Source organism: Sylvia atricapilla, chromosome 5, assembly GCF_009819655.1.
Source record: "Sylvia atricapilla isolate bSylAtr1 chromosome 5, bSylAtr1.pri, whole genome shotgun sequence".
Classification (NCBI taxonomy): Eukaryota; Metazoa; Chordata; class Aves; order Passeriformes; family Sylviidae; genus Sylvia; species Sylvia atricapilla.
Window position 1 is genome coordinate 54,722,893 of NC_089144.1, and position 21,771 is coordinate 54,744,663.

Consider the following 21,771-nt stretch of genomic DNA (forward strand, 5'->3'; position numbering starts at 1 on the left):
TGCACTGTCTCCTCTCAAAGGACTGAGGCACAGCCACTGCATGACATTCAGAAGGCCTGCAATCCAAATCTCTCCTTCAAAAATCAGGAAGCCACTTTGGGAAATGGAGCTCAGGGTGAACACTTTGACCTTTAGCTAGGAAAGCCATAACTAGTGCAAGAAAAGGAGTCATCAGCCAGAAGGTTCACTGGAAGAAGTGAAGTATTCAGTGCTGTTCACCATCTCCCCAAAAATTACAAGTTGTCTTTCATTGTCTGAGAACCAGTAGACAAAACATCAATCTATCTAAAAATTCTTCCCATTTCCACAAAAATATGTAATATATATAATACAATGCACATTTTTTACACATAATATAAAATCTCAGATTCTCAGAAGACTAAAAAAGTGCTTTACTTATTGATGCAGTACTAATCATTAGGAGTGTTTTCTACAAGCCATTTTTGGAGCGTGCACATTTTAATGCTTCTTTTGTTAAGATTAAAATTGTTCACGAGTAAAAACATCCTGGGAAAAAAATGTAACACTCCACCCAGCTCCCCTCCAGGGCCTACCTTCAAAGCCACTTGTGAAAATGTCTCTCTGTGTGACCTTCCAAGGTGTGCAAAGACATTTTATTTTTCTACTCTTTGATCATATATTTACTTTCCTGTAACACTTAATTTTAATAAGTTGGTGTCAAACCAAAAAAAGTTTCATTTTCTGAAAAGAGGAAAAATATCCCAAGAAAACTGCTTCAAAAGAAATGTTTCATTCACCTCAGAAAGCAAAATTCCCTAGTTTTATTTTAAATATAAAATTTATGGGTTTCAAATTAAAATGGAAGCTATTTGGACACCTCAATTTATTTGCTTTCCGAATTATTTCCAGGTATGTTTTCCATCTAATTCACCCAGAAGACACCAGTAAATTTTAAAGAAGCATAAATATACATATATATATATTTATGTATATATCAAATAGATGTAGATGTCTGAAATTATTTGACCAGTTCTACTCCCCTGGCACCCACACCTACGTGCAAATTACTGGAACATGGGCTACTCTTACAGTGTAAAAAAGTCTACCACTTACCATTTTATTGTTTCTACTTCAAAACAAGACCCTCAGCATCTATTTCAGCTTTTACATCACTGAAATAACCTGAAGTAAACTTTAGGGGGGGTGTTTCAAAAGAGGGACCTGTGGAAGAATCGAGCTACGTGGCCACATTGCTTGAATCAGAATCACAGCAAAGAATGTGCCCTGAAAACATCATCTCTCCCCAAAAATACTTCTCATTTCAAAAGCAACACTAGTCCCTTCCTCCCTCCCCCTGCTCTTCACATAATGCCTTAGATCTTCAGCTAAGGTTTATTGCTAAAATTTGTTGAGGTTTTCATTGTCTTGCTGAAAAGTACTTTCTTTAAGGACAGCCACATTCAATCCCTCCCAGAGCAAAGCACACATTTGCAAATCCCACTCCCCTTTATGTCTCATCCCATGAGAGACGTTGAAAATTCTTTCTGCTTTCTTCAAGCTTTCATGCAGGTAGAAAATCAGAGGAAGGAGCAGAGTAATTGCAAATATGTGACAAAATATTTCAATAGTGCTTGGTGGGAATATTCTTTTTGAAAACAAACAATAAATTGGCTGAGTAGAAATACACACACAACCATATAATTGTATAATCCAGTATGGAGAGCAAAATAACCTCCTTCTCTGGCTCAGATTTAGAACTGCCTTCACCCTTTTCCCACCACTGGTTTTGGAGACATCTCAGCATCCAGGGGCCCTTAAAAACAGATGAGCCAATCTAGCAGCAAGCAAAATGTAAATTACTACTCAGGTCATTAAACAGAAAATGTCTTTCAAGGCCTCCCAGTCACCTTCCCATTACACTGCATGAGCTCCCAGACTGCAGCTGAACTTCTGCACCAGCTTCAACCTGGTTGAACCAAGAAAATTCAAACCAAAGCATTATTCCCTGATATAGCACGGCCGTGTATTGCATGAGGCTCTGTGCTGGCCATGCCTGGTGACAAGCACATGCCATCTTACTTCCCTCTTAGCCCAACAACAAATTTCCCAATTTCCTCATCTACCTGAAGAGAAGCAAGAGGATTTGGCCTAAGTTTCTTTGTAACAAGAAAACTCCTCTGCTTAATTTCCCATTGTATCTAAAGACCCCTGCACACTGTGCCTCAGGTGTGTCCCCTGCCTTGCTGAGCCCAACAAGCCTCTCAGGCTGGGGAATAAAGTGGGGCACCAGCACAGGCCCATCCTGCACTAGCCCAGAATCCCAATTCTGCAGGAGCTGGTGGAAATTTCAGGACCCTTCCAAGTCCAGCTACACAGAGGTTTCCCACGGGCTTGCCACTAAACATTTGATTGTCCTCCGACCAGTCCTCACTGCAGGGCCAGGTGGGGACAGAAGACCTAAGTTATTGCCCTCTTTTTTTTTTCTTAATAGTGCCACCAAAAGCATCAAATTTCTCATTAATTTTTGACTCAAGCCAAGACTGTGTGCCGTTTTGTGACTTGTACCCCATTAATCCAAGTGTCCCATTTTCCCATTTGTGTTCACCTCAGGTGGCTCAAAGCCCTGGTGACAAAGCATGGACCTTCCAAACATCAGCAAAGGACTGGTCAGTGAGAAGCATAAAGGATATTTTACATTAGCTGGCTAAATGCCATTACATCTACAGTATCTCTAAGACTATCATTGCCCTTTCTACCTCCTCCACCTCAGAAATGAAAACATAACCTCTTCAATGCCCATTTTGAAGCTTAAAGCAACTCAGCAAGCAACACTCATTGTCTAAATAAATGTGACTTGTTTAATCTGGCACCCATGAATTGCAGGTATGACAAGCATTCTACTGCAGTATCTCGGAGAATTAGAGTTCCCTAATCTATTTTAAGTCAAAACAAATAAACGTGTTTTTTATTAAAATCTGTCAGAAAACATTTGGAAATTATTTTCATTGTTCCCCTATTAATTCTGCTTTAGAAGCATTCAATGCCACTCAAGTCTTTCAGAAACAGGCATGACTTCATTGAAACCAAAAGGTAGAGTTCAAAGGACTGACTTCTCCTTTGTCACACCTCATGCACGCTCCTTCTTTAGTGCAAGATGTTAGATATCACTGCAATCATATATTACCAACAGTAAGGCTCCATAAATTAATTTTCAACATTCTTTTCATAAAAAAACCCCACATCTCAATTGTTTCTGTAAACTTGGCCAATATTCATGTTGACTGCAGAAAATAAACTCTTGTACATATACATATATACCCAAATACACACAAACCCATATCAGGCAGCTTTATTCCCTCCCAAACAGAACAGTTCATGTGGGACTTGAAGCAAAATAAATATACTATATCACATGAACACAGTTTTATTCCAATGTAGCTGCTCCTTGTTTCATCCGACCATGCTTCTTAGGACTTCCAAGGGAAATTAATCAATGGCAAACCAACCTTAGCATAAGAAAATTAAACTTTGGTGCATTCTCATGGTCCTAGTTTCTTCGAACATTTTTCTTCCAACTACATGTGTATTTCCAAACAACTGACTTTGTGAGAAGAAGGCAGTGAATTGCAAAATTTCAACAAGGAAATCAAGCCCCCATCTGTTAAAATCTCTGCTTTTGGTACAAAGTACATTTTCCATCTTGTCTTTCACGGGAGTGAAAAAAGTTGATGTACATTGGTGGGGCATTTGCAAACCTGATGAATGTATTAGTGAACACTTCTGTGGCATCCTGAGCAAAAATGTTCAGTGATTACATGGAATAGAGATTCCCAGCTGGTGCTTTGCAAACTACTGACAGCCCACAGGACCAGGCCATACTCCTCAACTGCAGTAGGTGCTCAACAGGTTTCACCCACCCTGCCTCCAGCACAGGTTCCCAAAGTGTTACAAATGTTCTTGAAGATGCCAAGCCCCATGACAGCTCCTGCTGCTACAGCACCACATGAAACTGTTGACAGGGAGCTTTTTATAGCACTGTGTACCTGTCAGAGTCCACTCCTTGGGTTGATGCCTTACTGGGGTTACCTAAAACAGAGGCTAGACAGAGTTAAGGGAATAAAAGTCAGTAGTATTTATTGAAGGGCTTTCAGGTACATTCAGGGCAGACAAAACCCAGCCAGGGGCTACACCCAAAATTGGACTACAGGTTGCGGGTTTTCACATTTTTATAAATTTGGTCCATTTGCATATTGTGGGTTAATCTTCCAATTACAGCTTCAGGTAATTAAGTAATTTACCCCAAGTTTGCTACCTCAACTCACTTTTGTTTACATTTCTCAGGGCCTGAGAGTGAGGTGTCCTTGATTCCCAGGCCTGGAGAGGAATTGTTTTGTGGAATGGGAAAGCAGCAGCTAACACTCTATGTGGAGTTTAGAGTCATACACTAAAGAACTGCAGGATTACAAATATATGGAAAATATAAAGGCTGAAATCCTAAAGCTTCAAGGTCTGCAATTCAAAGATCCACGTCTGGTCCATTTCTTGTATCCAAGATCTGATTCAGCACCAGGGCAGGAGCACTGCAGAGCTGCAACTCCCCTGAGGTGTCAGCAAGCACTGGTCTGCTGCAGGAGCTCTCATCTCAGAGCCACTCAGTTGCAGTGGAAAGTCCCCATTTATCTTTACTCCCTTAGGCAGGCTGACTGCCATTTCCACTCATCCTACTTCCTTCCTCTCCTTTCCTCCACTGCACATTGACTTAAGGGCCAGGCAGAGCTTTCTCTTGACATCTGGATTTGCATACTTGGCCCCACCCCTGATCTCTGTGACATTTGTCTATCATTTCCCATTAGGAGACAAAAGAAGAAATAAGACATAGCTGGAAGCTGCTGGCACAGCCACGGGTTCTCATGGTAGAAGGATCGACCCTTGACTCTCCCCTTCAAGTGTCCTCTGAAGCATTTCAAATATGTTGTCCCCAAAGATCAGAAGATGCTGAAATATTATTCGTATACAAGCTAGAGTTGAAATCTTGGTCCTGTTGGAATCTTTGGCACACTTCCCAGAGACTTCAATCAGGACTGGATTCCACCCTCAGAGGCCAGATTCATCTAAAACACACAATGAAAGCCCCATGGGCACACCCTGCACTACAGAGACTGGTATAATCTCAGATTTTGTCAATTATAGGCTGCTTCATCCTCCTGTTCCTCTGTGCACATAGATGCAAAGGTAGAATTGCTTTTACTCTTGCAATCCCTACTTGTGGGAAATGAGTTTTTTTACATGTACCATTATCACTGAGGAAAGACTAAGCCTTTGCTGTAGTTACAAAGCGCAGTAAAAGCTTCATTGCCATTTACCAATGTTTAACCAGAAGTGAGAAAAACCCAGGTAATGACAAGAAGGCAAAACACACAGAAACAGAAGGGATTTTGTAGCCCACAAAACCATTTGCAAAAGTGCTTAATCCCCAGATGAGCTCTGAGTTGTCTTCACTTTTTCCTGCAATCAAACACGGGGAAGCAAGCTCATGGGCTATCATTCACCAGTTACTCTTGCCTTTTATCTGCTTCTAGCAGCAGCTGCTCTTCCAGCCAGGAGCTCCTTGTTCTTAGCAACAGGAAAGAGCAACTAGCTCAGATGATCAAGACATATTAAAGAGGATAATGCATTTCTTGCCTTGCTAAATGGCAATGCTAATTTCCCACTGATTTCTATTAAAAAATAAAACCAAAGAATGGAAAAGAGTATCACATAGGCATAAGCAGCTGCACGACCCTGGAAAAGCTTCACCCATACACTTCCTCAATGTATTTGTTTCCAAGCAGGTTTTACAAATGTTTTAGCACTCTATTTACACACTTTCTCTGTATCTCTCAGGTCTTGAATTAAAAGGCTGAGGCAATGCCATTTAAAAAAAAATGAAATATTTGAGCAAATCCTAAGGTAAGGTTCCAACAGCAATATTCACTCAGCCAGGCTTCAAACTCCACATGTTTTCTGGAACATGTTTCAAAATACAAAATCATGATACATTAAGCTACATAGTCAGTCATAAAATAGTAATAGAAAATAATATGAAGATACAATGCAGCCAGCTTACTGTGGCTTCAGTTTGCAACCTTTTTTCTTTCCTAAAGCTAAAACATGCAGCTCTTGCATCCAGCTCTGCCTAGTGCTGATCATAAACTAATGTGAATTAAGAGAGGTCTCTGTTGCTTGCTCTATTGAGCCAGCACCATGCAACAATACTAGGTTTTAAAGATCATTCCTGAATTTTTAAAGAAAGAAGAAATATGACCAAAAACCCTCAATGCACCTAAATTTCTCTGGTTTGCTGATGTTACTAGTTTTGCCCTAAGGGACACTGAATATTTGGAATCCAACTAATTCCTTGGAAGAAGTGAATGATAAATTTTCAAGGTGTTGCCAGTTGCTTTAAAACTTTAACTCATCTTCCTTCCCAGTATCTTTACACTTACAACAGAACAAGACATGTCACCATGATAGATCCATTGCAGCTGAAAGGCCAGTTATGCAACGGCAGAACATCATGGAAATCTGTGGAATTCCACCTGGAATGGATCCAGCTGCAGAAATTTCTGCTGGGATTTTCTAGCTCACACTTCTGGTCACCTTTAAAAATGAAATCCAGATTCTTTTCTGCCAAGTAGGTCTATCAATTTATCTCTAATGAGCAGCAATTCCATGTCATTTTGGTTGAAAGCTGAAGCAGGAGGTCAGTCCTGGCTTTAAAGAGAGAAAGCAGGGCAGAAAAACCACAAAGCTCTTCAACATCACCATTTGAATGGGGTATCACAAAATAGATGTATATGCCCCAAAGCTTACGTCATACGCCCCACTACAGACTGAGTTCAGCTGAAAACAAGGAAACACAACAGTGTCATCAAACAGAAAACCCAACACCAGTGAGGCTTTGGTCTTGGCTCAGAGCCCAATAAACGAGACAGTTTGCTTTGTATCAATGTGACAAAAGAAAGCTACACTTAAGCACTGCATAAAGCAAATAATTTTTAAATTGTTTCATTTATTTAGGAACAGTGCCTCAGATATCTATGCGGTCCAGGGGGGAAAAAAAAAAAACAAAAACACAAATCCACGCCCAAAAAACCCACCCAAACCCCCCCCCCAAAACCCAACAACAAAAACCACAACAAAACCGAAAAAATCTAAAAAACTATCAAAGAAATAGGTGGGGAAAAACTAATTAAATGTTACCTACTACAATTCCCTAAATGGTAGAGTCCATAAGGATGCAAAACCCCCATCGGCTTTCCTCCAGCCTCCCTTGTTGCAATGTAATTCCACTCAGCTCAGACTGAGACACAGAGCACACGTGACTGGTCACAGTATAAACTCTGGGCACCAGAGGCACACGAAGTCCCTTTTTTACAGCCACAAGGTACAGTTGGATGTGTACAGAGAAGAATCAAACCAAAGTCCCAGGTAATAACACTTGCAAACCTGGAGGATTCTTACAATCCACACCCTAAATTAAAAATAAAAACAGAAAAGCACCAAAAAAATCCACCACATCAACCTGAAAATAGCTTGGACCCTTAAGGAGAAGAAAGAAAATAAAAGCCATATCTGAAAATCATAAATAAACAGACAGATTTTTCAATGCTTGCCTGAAGCAAATAAAACCTTTACAGCTTGCTAATACTGACAAGTGTCACTTCAGATCCTGTTAAAGGAGTCCCTTAACATAAAAGACAGGTTACTCTCTAGTTAAATCCTTTCTCCCTTGTTTTTCCACTGCTGAAAGTAATTGAAAACAGAAGACATGCATCTTGGTGCAGCCTAACTTTTCAGGAACAGAAAGTGTAAATGTAATTATATACATCACACTGCACATCAAGTTTGCTCTCAGTTGCACCCATCTACCTTCACACAAAGCCAATTAAAATCCAAAAGCATCAGCACTTAGAGTCATATAAAAGAGATGGAAACTATACCCTAGAGAACCTATTAGGTGATATCACTTGCAAGACTCTCCTAATAAAATCCACATAAAGATAACACAAGTTTTCTGAGCCAGGGAGTGCTGCGAAAGACACAAATTCATAATGTGCAAACTCACAACGTTACTTCAAAGAAAATGGTGTCACAATCAACATTATAAAAACACTGCCCAAATCACTTGTATAGGGAATACGTATACAAAGTCCTCCTTCAAAGTCTGGAGGATGTGCACATTCTTCAAAGAGGGCACACACAGGGAACAGATCTGAGTTTTTACTATCTTTGCTACTGCATAAAGTCCATATTACTTTGGTATTTATATTAAAAAGGAGACAGAAATATCTTTGGAGATGACTAAGCAGTTTCTTGATTTCTATTAAGTACCAAAAAGCAGCCTTGCCAATGTATCCATATTTAAGTTTCTACAACTTAATATAAACTCACTTCCAAGAACTACATAGGTCTTCTTAAAGTATGTGCAGCAAGAAGTCAATGGTGTGCCAGCTGGCAGATTAAACAAGCCATTAAATAGGCTCCTACTGAATTTAAAGGATTGTTTTTCATCTTTTCCCTCTCTTCTCCTCCACATCCAGATGTATTATTTAGGGAATATTTTCCAGTACTGGGAGAAAATGTTAAAGAAATGCCCTTGGCACATAATGAGTTTTTCCTCCAATGTGGTCTCCCGCTGCACTTGGAATTCATTCCATTACTGTATGGCTTGCAGTGGTCCCAAAATATCTCTGACTGTGTGAAAAGACAGGGAAAATTTTGATGTAGGTGTGATCCTTCATTTGAGACCAGGGCCAGCCTGGGGTGATTATTTCACTCAGACCACCACTCTCCCCATGTGCCATCCCACAGTCCCTTGGGCAGGAGATCAGCACTGCTCCCTGCACATCACAGCTGAGAAAGGCAGAGTCCACCAGGATTTAGGACAAGGCCACCAGCCTACCCTTAGGTTGGCAGAGAAGCTCATTTCTTTGCAGTCCCTTCAGTGATGAGAATTAAAAAAACAACAGTGGTAGAACCCTAGGCCTTCATAGAACAAAGGTCTTCAGCGTGGCATTTTTCCTTCAGAGGTTCAGTCCTAAAGTTATCTGAACTTCATGATCTAGCAGGACTCAAGAGGCTCAATGAGTCCAGAACAAACACAGATGTTTAAACCAGCCCTGGTGTCATCTACCAAGAAAACAAAAAAAGCTAAGTAACATTATTTCAGATAAAAATGCCCATATTAAAATTTTCCAGATAAAACATCCCAAAAGGTCCAAGCTGTATCCATTTCAGGCTGACTGAAGCTACAGGCAATTGAAGGAGCAGCAGTGGCTTCTGAAACGCCTGGAAAATAATTTCACAAAAATTGAAATTTTTAGGCCTCTCTCCATATTTCAAGTAAAAAAATTGCAGTAAAAATTAGTTAAGTTCCATAAACTCTCTACTGAACAAGAAAACCAAGAAGGCCTTAAAATCAAGTACAGGCACACAGGCAGGGACTGAGCCAGCACTGGAACTTGCCCATGGCTTGGAGCATCTCCTTTCCCAGGGACAAGAAGCCCCTCCAAGCTGGTCCCACAAGGACAGGGGACCCCTTTGCTTCTGCCAGACCTCGAGAACATCTTAGCCCAAGCAAAAACTCCAGATTTTAGCTCAAGCAGGCTGTGATTCACCAGAATTGTTCTGGGGGTCACAAACATTCCCTGCTCCTTCTTGAGGGGTAGTTCTGTAACTAATTGCAAAAGCTGAAGTGTAAAAACCTGTGTTTTGCCCGTATTCTTTGTTTCTAATCCCCAGTATCCGTAAGGGGACTCCCTTACTTGGCTAGCAGTCGGGATTCATTAGAGCTTTTATGATGATTCTTTCTGTTGTGCAGATATATGATGAGTCTCAGATGTTTAAATAGCATATAACAGTGCTCCATTGACCTTGCTGAGTACAGTTGGAGGGGGAAAAAAGGTAATTTTCCTCAAAGAAATGTTAAAAATGTGTCTCCACTATAGCACAGATGCAGAGGATAAAGAAACTCCAGAGGGATTAAAATATTTTAGATTAATTTGGAAGAAGGCCACATTGTGTAAAGCCTGGTTAGTTTGGGCCTTTCCAATTCCACGCCATATAAACAAACCCATTTAAACTGCATTTGTTAGAAGGAATGTTTTAGGAAAAAAAAAAATCCCCCAAAGCAGTTGTAACTCAAATGACCTCCAGTCCTGTATTCTCTCCTTACTGCCTAAAGAACAAACATATGTATAATATATTCTAGCCAGAGTTTGTGCAGTTGCTGCATGATTCATACTGCATGAAAATTAAATCATTTAAGTAAAGGGATTCTGGCTCCCTCAAGCAAGGTTTTAAAACTGAAGCAAGGTTGGTTTTGGAGCCAGCTTCCATACTTTGAACAAGGCCATTGCTTATAGATTTTTTGCTTTGGGCTGGGTGGAAGAAATTAAAAGATGAAAGCAAATTGAAAGCAAGAGAAGGAAAGAAAGAGAAAAAGGGGAGGAAAGAAAAGAACCTGTAAGACCAATACAACTATGTAAGAATGAACTTTATGTTCAGCATGTCACTGACTGGCAGAAGCAAGTCCTTAGATGTTTACTCACTTTCAAGGTTAAATCTTGCCCATTTTACTCCTACAGAATTGAGGTTTTGGTTGTACAGGCTTCCAGCAGGAAAAATCAGAGTGTGATTCTAAATAACTATAATAAATAAAGATTTGCTGACTCTGACCAATCAGCCAAGTTGTTACACAAGTGAACATGACGGCAGCAGTGCACCAGCCAGAGGGGTAACAAAATGAAACACACACACTCAAGTCATTTTGCTTGATTAGCATCTGCAAAAAAGTGGGAACTTTAAAATAAAGGAATTTTCCCTATCATCAACCATAAATCCCAGAGTAACCCAACTTTAGGAATAACCTATCTGCCATGTGGATAAAGGTGCTTCTCCAGAAGGCCCAGGCCTCCTTGTGTTGTTGAAATGGTACCCAAGTACCTGACTGTAACTCAGCCACTGCACAAATTCCTCATTCCTCAGCGGATGGGAGGCAGCTGCCACATCTGACTACAGAACGCTGCCTGCCCTCTCCCAAACACTCAAAAGAACCAATATCATTTCACCACTGAATGTCAGCATCTTGGAGAGGAATGGGACAACTTGACCAAAGTTCAGAACAATACAACTCAATAGTTTGGAACTCAAAATGTGGGGATAAAAAGTTGTTTTCATTAAAAGGAATGCATTTTCAGATAATAAAAGTATTAATTTAAATTCTGGGATTTGAGGGCTAGCAGCCCTTCTCATATCTTGCATCATGGCCATAAAAGTCAACTGGGATGATGGCTTCTGCAGCTATCACACATCTGATGGCATATAATTTTCATTCAACCTGATTAGGTTCTCCATGTTATTTTTCCTCTTGGTTGTTTCTTCACATTTGTGATTAACACATTTCTCTAACATCTCACACACATTTTCACTTTGACTGCATGTGCAGCCAGCCCTGTGCTCCCACATTCAGCCTGCTTACATGGATGGAAGGGATACACTAAGCTCTCCTTGGAGATACTCCAGGTTTGCAGGGATATAACCATAAGGAGAAAGCTGGCTAAGGGGACTTTTACATCAACGAAAAAATCAATACAGAATGTGGAACTCCTTGTGGTTGGGTTTTGTCCTTCAAAATGTCATGTATGGACCTTTGTTTGTTGACATACCACTCTGCACTTTCATGAAAACAAGATGTTTTCTTGTCACTTAGACTATCATGGTAAGACATTTTAAATAAATACTCCACATAATTTCAGAAACAGATGTTAGACAGTAAAATTGGATGTTTGCAATAGAAATGGCCAAGTCCTATTTAGCAGTGCTTGGAATTTTCTATTTTATGCTTCATATTATCATCAGCTGTGCATGAAAACTCAACAGCTATTACATCCTCTACTCTTCTTTTGAAATGTATTTATCTTTAAGATATACTCCAAGAAGTTTACAAGTAGAAGTGAATATTTTTCAACACACTTAACTCTGCCTTTTCACTCACATGCCTGCTACAATTCTACGTCCATGTATTTTTTACTTTCTGTATCTTCAGTAAGAGGTGGGTTTGTTTCCTCTACCATTTCTTACAGTGGCTAAGAAAGTGTAAAAGACACTCAGTCTAAATTTTGCTTCTCTGGGCAGTTCTAGCCTCAGTGTTGCTCCTCGTAGTACTCCTAGTTAAGTATTTGTGTACTAATAACATAACTCCATTGTTGATATTGCCTCTCCCCTGACTGATTCAAATGGAGTATGTCTGGAACTTGTAGTAATCAATTTTGAAAACTTACTGGCTCTTAGTCCAGTGGCAAAAGTAAGATTAATTTGATTTCTTCATAAATCCCATTGTTTCAGTTTATTTACATGCTACAGCAAACTTTCTGTTGCCTGAGTTAGCCAGAGTTAGTGTGGTGTTAGGGTCAGAGATACAGAGAAGGGACACAGATGTGCAGTGACATCTCTGTGATCATTGTTACTTTTTTTAGAGATTACATAGATTTTTTAATGCAATAAAATGCCCTGAAAATTCCAGTAAGAAAAAAAATATTTGAGAGAACAATTAATAAAAATAATTAATTCAATTAAATTTTTACATTGAGATTCATAGACTTTTCTCAGGTTTTGCCATTCAGGACTTGCTTTGTACTCGTAAGGAAAATAGCACTCAGATTATCCTCACTTTTAACACAAGGGAAAAACATGACAGAGATTTGTCTCTGAGTGATAAAACTAGCAAAAATAGTACACTTACGATAACCCTGACTTTGAAAAACATCAGTAAAAAGCCCCCCGAGCTCCATGAACATGTTACAGACTGCACATGTCACATAACTACAGACTACGATTTTTTTTTTGCCTGAGGCTCCCACATTTAACAAAGGGAAACACTGCTTTCAACAAAAGATGCTATTCTAGTTATGTGCCCTTTTACCCTGTCAGAGAAACAGCTGGTATCATAAAGTCACAGCTAATTTGTATCATGTCTGCACTAACAGTCAGATTTAGTTTGTATCAAACTTTCAAAGTTGGGCTTAATACCAGTTGATGGATGACAGCTTTTCTTGCCTCCTCCCTTCTGAAAACATATTTAAACGTTGCCTCCCGCATAGAAAAGCCCTCCCAATATTCAAAATACAAACAGAGTCTTTAACATGCCCACATAACCGAAATACATGTTAAATATAAATTGTTAAAACTAGCAAATTAAAAAAAAAAAAAAATCCTAAAGGGTGAGAATACTATACCAAAAATTCTGAAGTTCAGTTACAATCAAATAGTGCTTTAAGACAGACATGTGGGTACCAAGTGCAATGGAAAAGATTTTTTTTTTTCCTAAAACAAAGAGCAGAAAAAAACCCTGCCTCAGGTAATCTCGTGAATTTGGGGTATTTTGTTGCCCTGAAAAAAACACAGTCTGCCTGCAGAGACTGTAAGGGTTTTTTCAAGGTCAGTACTCAACAATTTAGAGAAGACCAATTTCACTTTTCTTTTAGGGGACCTGTTTCTCATTTAAGCTATTAAATGTCATCTACTTTCATTTTAAGACCCTGTAGCAGAATGCCTTAACTCTAGTGAAAGTGAGAGTCAGGCCAGTTCCAAACCCACAGAGTTCACAAGAGAAAAGCTTGCAAAAAAATCAGGCTTTTGTTGGAAAACAGGCATGGGGAACTTCCAGAGATTGGGAGTTCAAGCTCAGTTCATATCAACATCTGAAAATGCTGTTGTGCTTCTGAGGCTACCCCCCCCCACAACACCTGAGCACACAACATAAGCTGGAGACAAGATATTCTTTTGAAATTTCAGCTGCTTTTCACTGCCTCATTACATAGAAATATTGGGCCAAGGCTCTTGCTTAGCATGAGCTGAAAGCATCACCAAAGTGTGAGCAAGGAAAATCCGTGTAATGCTGCACAGTGTAATCATCATCAGGGTTCTGAATAATTGGCACCATATAGCAGAGAGAGGTTGGTCTGCTCTGTGAAGTCACACACCAAGAAAACGATGGTCCTGGCAAGTTCAGCAGCAGCAGAAATGCAGTTTTAAAGTGACAGGAGAGCTTATTGTGATGGAGCTGAGAAAGAGCAGTTGTCAATGAAGGCTGAAGAATAGGTCCCAGCCTCCCTTTCCCTCAGCACATGCATTTCCTGACTTAGGATGCCAATATTGCGCAGAGGACAAAGACACAGCTTCTGCTGTGCCCAAGCTGTGTTTGCCACTGCTCTCTGATGGACTCCTTGCCAGTGAGCAGAGCCAAAGAGCAGCATGTGCCTACCACCTCCTCTCCCGTGAGCTCTGCTCCCTACCCACTGAGAAGACGCAAATAATCAACTCCACTCCCTTCACTGCAGTGATTCTGCCCTTACAATCTTTCTGCTTGCTCAGATTTTTTAACTTTTTTTTTTCAAATGTTCTTAAACCTCTGACAAGGCATGGTTTATCAGAAGCAGATTTCTCTTCAGCTACTCAGTATGAAACTTTTACAGTTCCTAGATGCTGTAATTTCTGGAAAATAAAAAATGTTCTTCATCCAGAACTTGGGATGAGTCACAATAGGTTTACTTGTTTGGGTTCACCATTAAAGGCAGAATATCTTTCTATATCTAAATGATGCTCTGGCTTTGTTTACAGCCACTGCAAACAGTTGTAACACCTCTTCAGCAACCCAATGCAACAAAAAACCCACCAGGCTCTCATCTCTCATAAAAGAACTTTTCCCCAAAAAGTAGCCCAGAGGTCACTTGAGGTCCTAGAAGTTAAAGGGAAACTTGGGCAAGATTGAGTTCTGCCCCCTCTTTTCCAAGTAGCAAAGAGGATGGATGAGAGAAGGAAGACCCCATGTTCTTCTACCTTGACCTCAGCACAGTAAAGCCATAGGAAATATCTTCAGAGACTCTACAGAAATACTTTCAGGCTTGATTATTTAGGAGTAAAGCTGACCAAATCCATTCTTACACAATGTTAACTAATGGCAAACATTTTTCAACAAAACAAACATTTCCAAGGGAAAAAAAAAAAACAAACAACCATCCCTATCCAGTGACTCTGAACCTTAACTTTTGAGGGTAGCACTTATTTTTGAAAGTAATTCATATAAGCGCCTTCCAAACTCAGGTTTGACCGTATTCAAGAACTAACAGAATACTTAACAGGACTGTTAAGCATTCTAAACTGTTACTACCTTTTATATTCAGATAAAGAGATGGGCCTCATTTCCAGTACAGAGATAATGCTGGGTTTTTTCCCTTTCCAAATTAATGCATTGGTCCACAACATATGATTTTTCTAAGGCAACTGATGGCCTAATCTATGGAATTTTCATTCACATCCCCAAAACCCATCCCTCTGTTCAGCTTTTCCATGTGAAAGTGGAGGTTAAGTACGGAAAATATGATCAGGTTTTACCTTTACTTCTTTGTGACAGAATTCTTTTCTTGTCACCTTGACAAGTGCTGGGCAAGCACCAGAGGGGCTTCAGCGTGAGGGAGGTGGCACTTCCTACACTTGGAGAAGATGGCTGAGTGCCTGGAGGATGGATTTGCAGATGCAATTGATGAACCAAAATAAGGAACCAGCCCCAGCTCAGCCTCAGTTTTGAGAGACTGAAGTGCCTTCTTTCAACACCACAGTCTGCATGCTCAGACCTGCCTATAAATACAGCTCCAACTGCTGAGGTATCAGAAACACTCTGGAGGGCAGTCACTGCTCTCTTTGAATATCTGATCTTTAGCATAGGGAAAAAGGACTTAAATTTATGTTCCCACTTGCTTTTGGACAGTATGGTCTTCTTTACCTGGATTCATGTTGTCAAGGAATTTAAATACCTCATAAACGCGCCACTCCTGGAAGCATGAGGGAACTTAAAGCTAGATACATTTCATGGGAAAGAAGTGTTGCAGGGGAAACTTTAGAACATTTAGGCTGATTCTGCACCAAAAAGAAATCCTAATTTTGAAACATCAGCATTCTCTACAGCTGGAAATACCAGATTGCATCTGGCTTCAGTTTTAAATACTCCCCCCAACAAAGGCTCAAAAGTAACACGGAACTGCAAAACAGCAGCCAGGGCAGAGAACAGCCTGCAATGATTGTCAGCCCATTCAGCACTTGCACAAACCTCCTCAGAAGTGTAGGCAAAGTTAAGTTTGCTTCCCCAAGGATGATGACAAAACCAGCTGAAATGGGCCCGAACCCAGCAGTCCTGATGGGGAGGGAAGGCTGCTGGAGATGAAAGGCAACACAAGCAGCATCCAGCCTGCTCCTCCTCCTTGGATCTTGCCATAAAGAGGGGCAGAGGTACAGAGGAGTCCCAGGCACCCAGAGAAAGTGGCCCCCAAGCAGCTCATTGTACCCTGAACTGACTGAAGATGATGGTATTTAATGCAGCTGACTCAATGCTGGGACAATATTTCTGACCCATCATCCTGCTGTCACAGGCGCTGCTTAAACTTAGGGCCAGTCTACAGTTTGTCTCCAGTCTGGAATTTCCGTATATTGAGGGCCTGAAGTTTACACACATTATAAACACTTCCTTTAAATGGTTTGTGAGCCCTCACTTGTTCTGGCAGCGAAAGAACAATGTTTGTAAAAAAAAGTCTAAGTGTTCCATGTTTTAAGTAGTCAGTAAACATAGTTACTTGGTCTCTCACATGCTTCTCAGAGCCTGCTTGCTCTAAAAAGAAGACACAACGGGATAGTAGCACACCAGCGTATGATCAGAACAAGTAAATATGATTAAACCCCCACCCCCGCAAGAAAAAACTTGCTAAAATTCAGTGGAGAAACAGAACTTTTAAACGAATGGCCATACACTGACAAATTGTAACTGTAAAACACAATGATTTCAAGTTGAAGGTAAAATTCCATGTGAAATGCTTTACATCTACTATCAATTCTGAATAATGCAATCACTGGTGTCAGTGACGCCAGGGGTACAGGAGCTAAGGTCTGCTGAAGGGTTCTCCACTGATTTTCAGAGGGATTTGGATCAACTTCCAAAGAAATAAGAAAACACACACACCAAAAAAACCCAACAAAACCAACCAATCAACCAACACCCACCAAACTCAAATAACCCCTCCCCAGCTTCTGAATATCGCAGGAAAGGAAGTCTGAGATAAGTTCTTTGATCATACTCACAGGAAGGTAATCAGAGGAAATAATCTGAGCTTTTCAGTAACAAACCAGCTGTTTGATGAATCAAAATGACGACTCCAGAAAATCGAGGTGATCTCTACACAAAAATAGAAAATAAAGACCTTTATTTAGCAAAGGCATAATTACTCTTCATTCTTCATTTTTCTTTGGTAAAGTCTTCTTTAACATCATTCCTAGAAAGTTAGGGGTTTTTTAAGTATGGCATAAAAAGTGTTTTAAGACACAAACAAATCCCACTGTCAAAAGCTCTAGAAATTAGAATTTGACAAAGGAGATTTTTATTTCCCAAGATCTCTTAACCAAGTCAGTCACTAAAACATCTTTATGCAGTGAAGCAGATCCAGACTCTTGTTATTAGAACAAGATGAAACATACTGTCTGACCAGCAGTGAATTTTCACAGCAGAGCCAGGTTTCCAGCACACCCCCCCTTAAGGATATAGAATATTCCCTGCAGTATAAAACATGATCCAAAAAGTACTCTGCAAAAGGAGATAAGGAGTAAGATGACAGTTTGTAGATGGTACAAAAATATTCAGTTTTAAAAAACTTAAAAGTCAGGACTGCAAAATGGGGAAAGAGTTCATAGTAATGAATTTCTACAGGCAAACTGAATTCATTGTTCAGAAATAAAGGTACAGCAGAAAAAAACCCAAACCCTTAGATCTTAACACACACAGCAATCAACTCTTAACGAGCCAATGACACTGAAAGACTTCTTGGAGTCTGAGGAAGACTCCTCTGAGAATATTAGCTGGCTCACTAAAAGAGTTGCCATGCATTGGGATGGGCTTCCCACCCTGAACACTTTCTGTGTGACCTTGTAGAAACACAGAATGGACACCAGGAAATGCAATAAATATTCACAAGCTTCAGTGAACTGGGATATTTTTCCTCCAGCACAGGCTCTACATTTAGTTGCCTCTTTGGTAGTATACAGACACACCAGATGAAAAATAAAACCTGCAAGCTTTCATCAGAGAGCTTCTCGTGGTCCATTGTTCTCTTTACAACCAAGGACCTTCATGCTGAACATCCTGCAGCCAACAGAGCAAATGAATTATTTAAAAATCAGTATTCAGTTATTTTAAGATTATAGTGTGGGGTTGGTACTTGCATTCATTTCTGGTTATTCACTGGAAATTGAGACTTTTGAGGACGCATTACAAATGACTGTTCTGTAATTTCAACAACCATTTTACAGTCTAGTCTCTAGGTTTTAAGACACCTGCCACTGATTCACATAATTGCAAATACTAGGGTGGCCAAAGCCAAGAAATTGATCCAATATATTAGGATTTTCAGTATTAGATTCAAGAGATCTCAGCCCCCATTTGATGAAGCATTACTCTGCATATATCACATAAGAAAAAAGAACAATGTAAGAAGACATCCCTGATTATCAGGGTATGAAAAGAACCACCAAGAGCTTTAAATCTTCTTCCTCTCCCTGGTTACAGCAAGAGCAGACCAGGGTCTATCATTCCAGAGCTTCAACTCATGAATAACAAGGCCCTTCCAGGTCACTGAATTAATTCCAACTTTTCCATTAAATTGAAAATCTTACTGTGCTCATTTCTATTGTTTAGTGTGCCGCATTTGACTCTCAGCAGAAATAACTTCAAGACATTCAGATCATGCTTTCAGAGGGCCTTGGGTCCAAAAGCCCTTTTATGCTTCAGACCATTTATTCTCTTTCAATCTCTTCAAGATTTATAAAATGGAGACAACCCCCAAAAATATTTTCATTTTCACTCCCACAGCCATGAAGACCTTTTCTGCTGTTCTCCTCCTATTTGCTCTGCTCTAAAGCCACACTTTTCTGAATCACGTTCAACACAATTTGTGATTTCAATAAAATGACAAATACTCTCTCGCAGTGTTTGCCTTCCAAAAGACCTTCTATCTCACCACAATTCCATTGTAAGCTTACTATGAAGGGTTAGGAACAATTTAACAAACAGGTAATTTCCACACAACTTATGCGTGAAGGAAGTTCAAGCCCAGGTCAAAAAACAGACTCCTTAAATCCAAAAAACCCCTCCAATCCAACAAACATCTCTCAGGTTTGGACATACTCTGGGCTGTAATCTTCAGTGGTAAAATTGGCACCATTTTTACTGATTCTTCAGTCCTTCAAATTCCCCGACCATAAACTTTGGGTTCCTGTTCTGCTCTTATTTTTGCAATGGCATTAACAGCATCCCAGACCTTGGCACACACCCAGCACTGCACACTCAACACTCAATTTCCAGCTAACTGGACACTAGATTCCCAGATAACACAGGACAGTATCCATTAAATACAATTTTAGTAACAGAAAAGCTTTTATTGGAAGTTCTTAAAATGTTTGACCAGGAGTACTGCGTGGCTCAAGGAACTCAGGAGCTGCTGCTCTCTTGATTATAGAAACTGGGGAAACCAAATCACATCCAAGGTCATTCAGCAGTTGACCTGTGACATTTAAATGGGTTTTTAAAAGTGTATGCATGCACACACAAAGGAAACCATGGTTTCACTCCCCTCTGCTCTGTTAATGAATTTGGTTCCATTACACCTGGTAGCTTTGAGTGGAAATAAAGTTATGGAGCCCAGTTATCAAACTGTGTGTTGAAGGTATTCCATTTTATCTGAGAGCTCCCAGCAGTGATCAATATCAGATGTTTAAAGTAGAACATAGAGACAGGGAAAATATAAAATGATGCTTCCCACAAATACTCTACAGCAGCTTGTGACTTCCAGAATGCCTGAGTCAAAGGTGGAATCCATATATTTACTGATCTCCATGGCAGCTTTTTTCCATTAAGTTCAGCAGCTGCCAACACTGAAAAAAAATCCCCTGACAGAGTCCTCACTCACCTAATGCACAGCTAGCTCTGGTATGCACACAGAAAATATTCAGCACAGTATCCCATACGATGGAGCAATCCCAAACCTGACAGCAAGGTGGTTAAAAGGCTGTCTTGGAAATAGCACACCTGGGTTTCAGTCTCACTTACATATGTAATCACTTAAGAAAATGAAATTACATCAGTCGGAGAGAGTAGGAACATAAAGAATAGTTGAAAAGTGCATTTAAGCGTTCTTTGTGACAAAGGAGGTAACCCAATCTACCTACTGCACTCTGAGTTAGCAACTTATTAGATAAAAGGACTCATCCTCCAGTCTGAAAAAATAGCAAATCTTTCACAGGATCACGGAACAGTTCAGGTTAGACCACGCTTCTGGAGATCACTCAGTCCAATTCCCTGCTCCAAGCAGGCTGTCCCAGCACCATGTCCAGTTGGGGTTTGGTTATTTCCAAGGATGGAGACACCACAGTCTCCCTTGGAAATCTGTTCCAGTGTTCTCTCTCACAGTAATAAAGCTCTTCCCTATACTTAAATGGATTTTTTTTTTATTTCCATTTCTGTCCTTTCACTGGCACCTTTAAGAAGATTCTGGTTTGGTTGTTTTTATTGTTATCTGTCCCCATTCCCACAGTGACAGAGTCACAGTGTGTGACAGCCACAGAGAGGCTGTTAAGCTTGAATCTTATCCCAGCTACAGCTAAGAATTTTCATCCATAGATTTCAATATTGGCTGTTGAGAATAATAATAATAATAATTGCAAATTATTTCTTTTCCCTTGAGTCATGAAAATGACAGCAGGAAACCACCTTTAAAAAAAAAAAAAAAAGTCTAGGTGAAGTATTTCTTTGAATACCCACATTTTCCAGAGCTATTTTTCTCCTCTTGATTATTATGTTGTCATGTCGTTTCTTTACTTGGGAAGATATTAGAGAGGGAGCACTTAAAATTTTTCGCTGGACATGCTGCATGCAAGAAGGTGGCTTTTCAATACAGGATTTGTCAAATGAGTGTTGCCAGCAGGCGAGGGGACAAGAAGCCTCAAACTCATCCATAACTAGGATACCCAGAACATGAATTTGTTCTCCATCATGACCTAGAAAGGCGAGGTGTGTTAACACCTGTGAGCTGCTCATCCAGACACTTACACGGAGCTCATCAGTGCGAAACAGCAGTTCAAAGTAAACAAAACCACCTCATGCAGCAATATACTTGAGTTAAATTTAAAAACCGTAGTCAAATCTCACTGGCTTCAGGCTAAACACACATTTACATGCTTTGCTGAACACAGTTTGTTGTACCTGAGCTCTGCCTCCCAGAGGGGTGCAGCCACCTCCTGGAGGAAAAGTTTTGTGAAGGAGAAAGTTCTTCCCCCTCCCTTGTGCCACACTGCTAAGATCCTCTTAATGAGAAGAGCCCAACCTCCTCAGTTACGGAAAATGACAAATTTCCCCTCCACCATCGTAGAATAACAGTTATCCTTACTCTGACTTGAGTGGCAGGACACCCTAATGTGGTGGAAAGTCCCATTTCTCGAGGAAAGCAACTCCTCTTACATTCACAATGGTTCTCTCTCAACAAAAGTGAACATTTTCCAGATACGATGACTGCCCTACATAGAGGGTTTCATTCTGCACGTCCTGGCACAGAGCAGGAAAGAAAGTGAAGTGATTCCTGAGGTTAAACAACCAAAAGGAGGACCAGGTTCAGCTCGTACTGAGTGAAAGTAGATTGAGAGATCTTTGCATGGTGATTCCTGAAAGCAGAGGCTACC

At 40.2% G+C, this 21,771-nt stretch overlaps 1 protein-coding gene across 2 annotated transcripts in view; it reads right to left on the minus strand.

The window, feature by feature from the left end:
• The window catches only part of CALD1 (caldesmon 1), a 172,471-nt gene that overhangs the window by 87,113 nt on the left and 63,587 nt on the right, over window positions 1-21,771 (minus strand). For both annotated transcript variants that reach the window (XM_066319551.1, XM_066319549.1), the window contains exon 2: window positions 17,131-17,224. The gene's annotated coding sequence lies outside the window, so the exon portion shown is untranslated. The remainder of the gene's footprint in view (window positions 1-17,130; window positions 17,225-21,771) is intronic.